This window comes from Cupressus sempervirens, chromosome 9 (assembly GCF_028749045.1).
Source record: "Cupressus sempervirens isolate cs-2001-9-10 chromosome 9, ASM2874904v1, whole genome shotgun sequence".
Taxonomy (NCBI): Eukaryota; Viridiplantae; Streptophyta; class Pinopsida; order Cupressales; family Cupressaceae; genus Cupressus; species Cupressus sempervirens.
Window position 1 is genome coordinate 665,613,664 of NC_143126.1, and position 10,123 is coordinate 665,623,786.

Sequence of the window (10,123 nt, forward strand, 5' to 3'; positions counted from 1 at the left end):
TTCACCTTGAACAAATGGGTTTTATCAAATCCTGTTATATCTTGGACAATATAATTGTTGTATGGGAAGGGATGGAATGGGATTGACATTCAAAGCAATAGGCCATCTTGCTCAAAATTTATTTTTCCAAAGCTTATCACTAGATTGAGTGGCCTTTAATTCTTGCAATGCTTTAGGCTCTTGGGTTTGGCCCTACTTTTTTATAGTCAGTCTAGATGCTTTTTGGAAATGCCTCTCCTTGCATCTCCATTAATGGCCACTAGTCTCAAGTATTTATGTTTTATTAGTCAATCCACCAAGGATGCCCACTGGCACACTATTTATATGTGTTGACAGTAGAAGGTTTTGGGTATTTCCTTGTAAATGCCATCTCACAAAGAAGGGTCTAGGGTATTTCCCTCCTAGATTTCGCTAATTAGCTTGTGAATGGCCTTGCTTCAAGGTTTTCTATAGATAGTCTTTTCATCCTCGTCTTGCTTGGCTTGAGCAATATCAATCGAAATGGGTTAAGCATGGGGAAGAATTTCATTTTTTGGGTATCCCCTCCACCTTCCAAGTCTTAGTTGTTGAGCTTTGCAATGTGGTTCTTGTCCAAATAGAGAAGAAGCCAGAGTATTGGATCATCAAACCTCTCTCCCTTGTGGGAAAATTCTAGATTTGCTCCAAAGTGTTGGTTGCCACCCATTATTATTTTTCTTCCTATTGGGCTTCTTCAAAGGCCTCTTACCTCAAACTCAAGTGCCTATTATGTGACTTCCTATAGGCATCAAATGCTTCTCTCTAAGGCTTTCATAGAGTTACCTAGGATTTTTACTATCTTCCCAAAGACTGTGGTGGCCTAGGCCCCCTATCCACCTAGAAGCAAGGTACTTCTTTATGTGCCAAATGAGTGATTCGAGCTCTTTTTGACAATGAAGCCTCAAAGATTTTGTTAAGATATCACATTTCATTAGGCTTTCGAGTTCACCGACCAACCTAGAAGGGGATTGGGTTTCAGAACCTTCTTGTTACCATTGATCGTATCTAGATTCAAGGTACTTTTATCGCCAAAAGTATTTGGAAAGCTTGGGAAGTAGTTAAGCCTTGGTTTTGCTAGGTTGATAATGGGTTTAGAGATGGGCTCTCCATGAACCAACATAATCTCTGGTGGTCACCATTATTTTCTATGCTATCCAAGGTGTTACCCTTGCTAAGGTGTGTAGGGCTAGAGCTCTAAAAAAATTTAAACATGGCATAAGGACCCCTAAAGATCTCTTTTCTAGAGTTACTATGAGCTTACAATTGTGGGAGGACATGAAAGTACAATTCTGTCTCACTCGTCTAGATCAGCAAAATTTTGATCTTCTAGTTTTTGTGGTGCCTCCACATTTGTTACATAACATGGGCATTCAGTCCTCTTGCCCTTGGTGGAAAGACTAGAAGTGGTATCTAGACACCTTGATAACTAGCCATAAGCCTAGGTTGGGCTACTAATGGCTAGTTTTTCACTTGACCATGGTTGGTGTTCTCAACCAACGATGGCATTTGTAATCTTTACACCACACTTGGAATCATAGGTTCTCCACTATGTGGCATGGCATTACTAAACCCAAAATTGTGCATTTCATCTAGTGTATTCTTTTTCGAGGCTTGCATTTGGGCCCCCTACTACAACATCTAGGAGTTCCTAACCCTTGTTGCCCTTTTTGTGGCCAATCAGAGTCTTTTCTACATATTTTTTTGTTCTATACATAGGCTTAGTGTTACTAGCAATGGATCCATGATCTCTTTCACCCCTTCCACCCAAAACCTTTTTCTTGGCATATGGTTCTTCTAGGTGATAATACTCAGATACCCTTCAAAGACACCCAGATATGGCATGCTTTCAGATTGGAGATCTTATATACCATTTGGAAAGATCGCAGTGCAATCATTTATGCTAACAACATACTTGACATTAATATGGCTATGTACACTAAAGCATGTATTTATAACAATGTCATGTTGTAGATTCAAGTACAAATTGATAAAATAGCTTTGGAGGTAGCTCACTTATAGGAGCTTTTGGCTCATTACAGAAATGCCCCTTGTATAGTAGCTTGCATTCTGTCAGATTTGGCCTCCACTGACTATACTCCTCACAGTTTCCATCAAGGATGTAGTAGTTCTACTCATCACTCGTACAAACCCCACTCTTAGCTACATCACTCTACTAGCGGTGGTGCTTTTGGTAGGCACCACTCTTCTCAAGGATCTAGTGGTCAACACTACTCTACCTCTCCTCCTTGGAGGTCTAGTTTAGGGTGGTCTCTAATGGCTCCTCTTACTACTCCTACTACTAGTACACCCTCTACTCTCTTAGACTATGAGTGGGTGTTTTCCCAACTAGACAGATTCATTTCTCATCCTAGGCCTAAGGGAGAGAAAGATAAAGATAATGATGCTGCTAATGATGATGGATGGGCTCCCCTTGACCCATCTACTTACCCCACCCTTGTGTGGGGATTTGATGCTAAGGATCCTCCTCCCTTGGCTGGCACTGTGCTTGTGGCATGAGGATTTCCTTGTTTTCTGATGTTTTCTAAAAGTTTTTTTTAATGAATAGTTGATTTTTGGCCTATGGCTATATGAACTCATAGAGTGATTATGTTTCCCCTAGCCCCTGTTTTTGTGAATATGTAACTTTACTATATTTTTTTTTAAATATAAAGAAGGGACTATTCGTCAAAAAATAGGACAAATGTGAATCCCATCTGGCAACTCCATCTCATATGCATTCCCTGAATCATGTTTCTTAAAAAATTTCTTGGGGCCAAATTTCCTCATCTTCAGCTTGTTGTAGGTACCCACTAAAAATTGTTCCTTTCTCAAATATACCATAACCTGATCTCCAACTTGGAACTCCATATGTCTCCTCTTTTGATCTTCCCTAACCTTATACTATAGGTTCATCTTGGTAATATGTGCTTGCACCTCCTCATGCAGGTTCTTGAAATGTTTAGCAAAGTCTTCTGCCTCAACACTTGACCTCTCCCCTTGCTCCATCTTCCTCAGCTTAGGTGCAGTCCTTGGACTACTCCCATACACAATTTTGAATGGTGATCTACTAGTACTCCTATTTACAGAATTGTTGTAAGAAAAATCTTCTTGTGGTAGAATCAAATCCCATCCCTTGGTTCTATCTCCTAATAAACACCTCAACAAATTTCCTAAACTTCTATTCACTACTTATTTTTCCCCATTAGTTTGCGGATGATGTATAGAACTAAACTTGAATTTTTTCTTCAACTTGTTCTATAAAGTCCTCCAGAAATACCCATCAAATTTAGCATCTCTATCAGAAAAAATACTTTTTGGGAGACCATGTAGCCTCACCACCTCTTTGAAAAAAAAATCTACAATATGCACTGCACCATGAGTCTTGTGGCATGGAATAAAATGCACCATCTTGGAGAACCTATCAACCACCACAAATAATGAGTCATTACCCCTTTGTGTCCTTGGCATTCCAAGAACAAAATCCATACTTATGTCCTCCCAAGGCTTCAATGGAATAGGCAATGGTTGATAGAGTCCAATATTTTGACTAAATCCTTTGGTTGTTTGACACGTGTGACAACTCTACACAAACCTATTCACATCCTATGACAATTGAGGCTAGCAATAATGCTATCTAATAATAACAATGGTCTTATCTCAAATAAAGTGTCATGCCATCCCTCCACTATGCTTCTCCTTGATCAAGTTCTCCCTCATGGAACTCCTTGGAATACACAATTGACTTCCCTTGAAGAACATACCATCCTAAATCATGTAATCTAGCTTCTTGGTCATGTCTAGAGTAACAAGTTCGTTACATGCCTTCCAAGCCTCTACAAAGTTAGGATCCTCAAGGTATAGATTCTTGAGTTCATCAAACCCAACGACTTCAATCTACATTACTATCAATAACAACTATCTCCTACTTAATGCATCTGCAACCTTATTAGACCTTTTGCTTCTATGTTTCAATACAAATGTATAGCTTTACATGAATTGTACCCACTGAAAAAATGTTTCTGATTCAATTTACCTTGGCTATTTAGGTACTATAATGCCTAGTGATTAGTATACAAAACAAATTCTTTTGGAAAAAAAATAATGCCTACATTTCTTTAAAGCCTTAATTATTGCATAGAACTCTTGATTATGAACATAATACTTATTTTTGGCATCATTCAACTTTTCATTGAAATAAGCAATAGGCTTACCTTCTTGGCTCAATACAGTCCCAATAACACTGCCACTAGCATCACAATCCACCTAGAACACTTTGTTAAGATCAAGAAGTGCCAACACAGGTTGTTCTATCACCTTCTTCTTCAACAATTCAAACCTCTTCGCAGCTCCTATAGTCCACTTGAACTCTTTTCTATCTCCCTGCATTGTTTTACCTAGGGGTGCACATATGCTACTAAAATTCCTAATAAATTTCTTGTAAAAACTATATAGACCATAGAATGTAGACCTTGGAGTAGGCCATTCGAGGATGAGCTTCACCTCCTCTGGGTCCATTTTGAGATCATTAGCTGATATAGAAAAAATGTAAACAGACTAACTCCCTTTTGACAAAGCTACACTTCTTCCAATTAATCAACAATTTCTCTTGCCTCAACCTTTCAAGGACACTATGAATGTGCAATAAATGTTCATCTAAAGACTTACTAAAAATCAAAATATCATCTAGATAGCCAATAAAAAATTCTCCCAAAATTTTCTTTAGTTCCTCATTCATAAATCGCATGAAGGTGCTTGGCATATTGGTTAGTTTAAAGGGCATGACTAACCATTCATATAGACCCTCCTTGGTCTTGAATGTATCCTTCCATTCATCTCCCTCTCATATCCATATCTATTGATAACTTCTCTTGAGATCTCTCTTTGTGGAGTATAGAGCTCCACTCAAATAGTCCATAAGATCATCCATTCTTGGTAGAGGAAACTGATACTTGATGGTTATTCTATTTATGGCTTGAGAGTCTGTACACATTCTCCACTCTCTATCCTTCTTTGGTGCCAACATTTTAGGTAGTGCACATGGACGTAGGCTCTCTCAAATCAAACCTTTCCTCAACAACTCTTGAACTTGTCTATTTAGCTCGTTAGTATCATTAGGAGTCATCCTACAAGTAGCCTTGTTTGAAAAACTAGCTCTAGGGACTAAATCCATTTGATGACTTATTTACCTTACTAGAGGCAACCCTTCTAGATAATTATCAAAGATGACATCTCCATCCTCACTTAATAGACCTAAAACTTCAAGTGGAATTTTACTACTACCTTCCTTGTCATTTCTAGGAATTAAAGCATAACATTTATGTTGATGTTTCACACCATCTAGAAATTTTCTTCCATCAAAAACACATACTCTAGCATTACTGCATACCTTTTCACCCTCCTTTATCAAGGGCTTCAATTTTTGGTGAACTCCATCCTTTGTTAGAGAGTATGTATTTGCGTGACCATTAGTATAGCATGACTATCAAACTGCCATGGCCTTCCCAACAATAAATGGTAGACATCCATTGGAATGATGTCACAAAGAACCTCATCATGACTCCCTATCTTGAACTTTACCAAACATTGCTCACTAACTAGGACCTTATGATCATCCTACACCCAAGAAATCTAATAGGATTGGGGTGTTTCTTCCTCTTGAACTTTAGTTTTGAGACATTTACCCTCGCACTTGCACTTGGTACAAAATAAACTCCTACTTTGTGCAGTTTTAGTCCCACCACTCAATAAGACCCTTTCATTAACTATAACCTCTCATCTTTTTGCATCCTCTAAATGTGATGACTATGCATCATCATCCACATGAGCAACCCTTGCTTGACCATCAACACTCCTTTCTATCCTTCCTATGTGTTGAGAGCATTTGAAGGCATAATGAACTTCTTCATTGCAATGAAAATGGGTACCATGGAAGCCTCCTCTTCTTGAACCTTTTCCTGTCCTCTACCACTTCCTCTTTAAACTCCAAAGTTTTGATCGTGGGAGTAGTTAAAACCCTTGTTCCTTTGATTTTGACTAGTACCCACATCTTCATTTTTTTTTTGGTTCTCATTTCAACCTCCAAATGACCTACCAACATGCCTTCCTCCTTGACTAAACCCTCTTTGCCTTCCATCAAACCTTTTTTTTAGCTTCTCCTCAACCTCCAAGGTAAACTGGTATGGGTCTTCAATGATAGTCATTCTAACCAGACTTAACTCCTCCTAAATGCTAAGTCTTAACTCACTAAGGTAATAGGCAACCTTCTCCTTCTTTGCTTCTACATGCCCCACCCTAATAAGGACTTGATAAAACTCCTTTGTGTATTCATGGATAGATTTTCCTTCTTACTTTAGCCTTTGCTTCTTCTTCAACAAATCAAGCTCGTAATCAACAAGAATGAACTGATTCTTTAGTTTGTCCACCATGCGATCCCGTCTTGTGATTTTCTCTTTTCCTCTTCTATTTCTTTCCAACTAGATCTCTTGTCACCAAATTTTGACATGGCCTTTCATTTTAGCCTTCAAAAAATTAACCCTATCAAGGTCCCCAATATCCTCATACTCAAAATATTCCTCTAGCTCATTGATCAGGTCGATCAACTCATCTGGGTTTAGATTTCCCAAAAACATGCCAACGTCGATTTGATGTCTTTATCCAAGCTTGGCAATGGCCCTAAAAAGCCTCTCCTCCATTTTCTTTAGGAATTATCCATCCCCTTCCCCTTCCTACCCAATAATTCCTTTTTCTTCATTTTCTTCCTTGCTTTCATTTCCTACAGAAACATTAATCCCTCTACAAATCTCCTCCTTTAATGCTTGGACTCATCTCTAGAGGGCTCTAACCTCAGAAGTAACAACTCTAACCCTTCCACAATGCTCCCTTGATCAATGCATCTTCTTGTATCAAAAACCACAACCACATAGTCCTGGTGCAATCTACCTCATAGTCAGTGCTCTGTCTACAAACTCAAGAAGACCTACTCTGATACCACTTGATAGGGACACAACCCAATATGGAAATGAATGCAAGAGGAAAAGGGGAATATTATTATTAGAAGTGATATGATATTACATAAAGTAAAATAGAAATAGACTCCATGACATGCCCTATGGGCTTATAATGTTATCAAATTCTATAGAAAACCCTTCTCACAATACCTTCTCCCAAACTCCACCAAAAACTACCTTTACAATGCTAGAAATGTCGTTAAGTAAAAAAAATTAGGTTTAGTGTTAGGAAAACATTTTATAATATGCAATTTGGCATCCACCGCCAAAATAGAAGGTTCTAGAAAACATGTCATAAGTCAATGTAAAATTAGAAGAATCCAGAAATGGTAGTCCAACTTCTAGGAGGCATAACTTTTGATCCATGACTATGATTGATGAACCGTTTACATTTTTGGAAAGCTCTCCAAGTGCTCTATAGCCCTATGGACAACTTTTATTGTACCCAATTTTTTGGTCCCATATGAAGCCATTTAGTGCCTCAAATTTGACTTTGAAGTGCTCTTAGGAGATCTCTAGGCAACTTAAAACTACAATAACTTTCAAACCATAAAGCCCTTTGACCTAATTCATTTTCTAGAGTTCTTTTAAGTATAATCATCCCTCCAACATACACCCTCTAATTCATTATAATTATGGCTCAATTACAAAATAACCTATTTTTTATATTGATACATATCCCAAGGCTCTTAATAACTCTAACCCAGAAAATTGATAGTGGAACTATGATAGTTAGAATCTTTATTAGACCCAATGGGTGTCTAGAAATGAAAAAACATTAAACAGAAACTAACACTAAGCATATTTTTGGGTGGATTTCCCTTACATGACTAGATGCACCTGCGTGAATTAAAATACCTATTAACTCAAAGGATTAGGATATAATCTACTTAGTATAGTGCAACTCAAAAAAATAGGATACAACATAGATTTCATGAATGGTAAAGCTAATTATTTGATGGAAAAAGAAACCTAGTTTAGATTTGCAATTTGACAAAAGGTAAGTTGTTTACCTTGATCTCACTAAGAGTACATGTTGGTTGGCTTAGATAGATGAAAATTAACAATGACATACAAGGATGTGGCATGTTAAATTTTGATGATCTAGTTACCATAAGAAAGAACAAAATAGTAAGAGGCATACCATATCTGAAGAAACTTGAGATGGGCATGTGAAAACAATTTCAAATGGGAAAAATGAGTAAACGATATTTTATAAGTAAGTTCAAAATTTATAAAGATGTTTTAAAACTAGTTCATACGGATCTTTATTGGCCAATAGGTATAGAAATATTTTTTGGAGACATATATTTCATTCTATTTGTTGATGATTATTCTAGGATGATGACTGTAATGTTTCTGAAAGATAAGTATGATGCTTTCAAATAGTATTCGGCCAGAGTTAAGAAAGAAACAAGGAACAATCTAAAATGCCTAAGATCAAACAAAGGAGGTGAATTCATCTCAAATCAATTCAATGAGTTGTGTAATGAAAGAGGAATCAAAAAATAGGTATCAACACCTAGAAGTCTAGAGAAAAATTGAATACCAAAAAGAAGAGACGTGTTCATCACAGAGTGCACAAGAACACTAATAACTAATAAGAATGTTGCACCAAAATACTAGAGAGAAGCAATGAGCATAATAGTTCATACATTGGACCGAGTTCAACTAAAGAAAGGTAAAAGAAAAACCTTATGAACTATGATATGGATACAAGCCTAATGCTTGTTATCTCAAAGTATTTGGAAGCAAATTTTATATCTTAAAAGATGTAGCAAAAGGAAACCTTGATGAAAAAAGTGACAAACATATATTCCTAGGGTACTCCAACAAAAGCAAGAAATACAAATATTTTAATTTTGCTACTTAGAAAGTCATTGAAAGTGCACATGTGAAGATTCATGAGTTTTTAGAAAGAAGTGAAGAATAGAGTAGTATAGAACTGAAAGACTATAGAAATTTTGCTTACTATGTGGCGGAACTTCATACTTTACCTCAAAAGTTAAATCTAGTCAACAACTAACTATATCTAGCAATTCACTAGAAGTAAGACCCAAGTCACAAGTAGTTCAACCCAAGTTGCAACCACAAGAAGTGAAACCTAAGTCATAGCCAATGCAACTTGAATTAAAGGTAGATCATCAAAAATAGCTCATGAAAAAGGATGAAGATCTTGAACCACCAAGTGAAGAAAGTTTAGAATCAAGTAAGAAAGATCCAAGACTTGCAAAGTCTATTAGAAGATATCATACACTAAACAAATAATTCAAGGAGAGACAAAAGGAATTAGTACAAGGAATAAATTAAAAATTACATGTTTTCTTAGTGAATTTGAGCCTAGATATGTAAAATATTCTTTGGAAAATGAAAGTTGGATTGAGGCAATGAATGAAGAAGATAAGAAAACTAAAAAGAATAAAACCCAGTCTCTTGTTTCTAGACCTAAAGATGAGAATGTGATTGGTACAAAATGGATATTCATAAATAAGTTGAATGAGGAAGGAGAAGTAACAAGAAACAAGGAAAGACTTGTATGCAAAGGTTATGCTCAATAAGAAGGAATTGATTATGAGAAAACATTTGGCCCTATTGCAAGACTTCAAGGAGTCATAATACTCCTAGCATATGTGGCACAAAAGAGGTTCAAAGTATATTAGATGGATGGTAAATCATCTTTCTTGAATGGATTCTTAGAAGAAGAAGTCTACATTGAACAACCATAAGCTTTCATTGATCCAAGAAAAAGAAAAAATAGTATGTAAGCTTCACAAAGATTTATATGGATTGAAACAAGCTCCTAGAGCATGGTACAAAAGGCTACATGGATATCGAGTAGGAATTGGTTTTGAAAAGGAAAAGGATGTAGTAATTTGTATATAAAGGAAAGACCACAAGACAAGATATGGATTATAGAAATATTTTTAAATGACATCATATTCGAAGGACATGAGATGTTATGCAAGTCATTTTCTAAAGAAATGAGAAAATAATTTGAAATGTCTATGTTTTGAGACATTAAATTCTTTGTGGGTCTACAAGCTCATCAAATAAAGAATGGTATATCCATTACTCAAACAAAATACATCATAGAAATA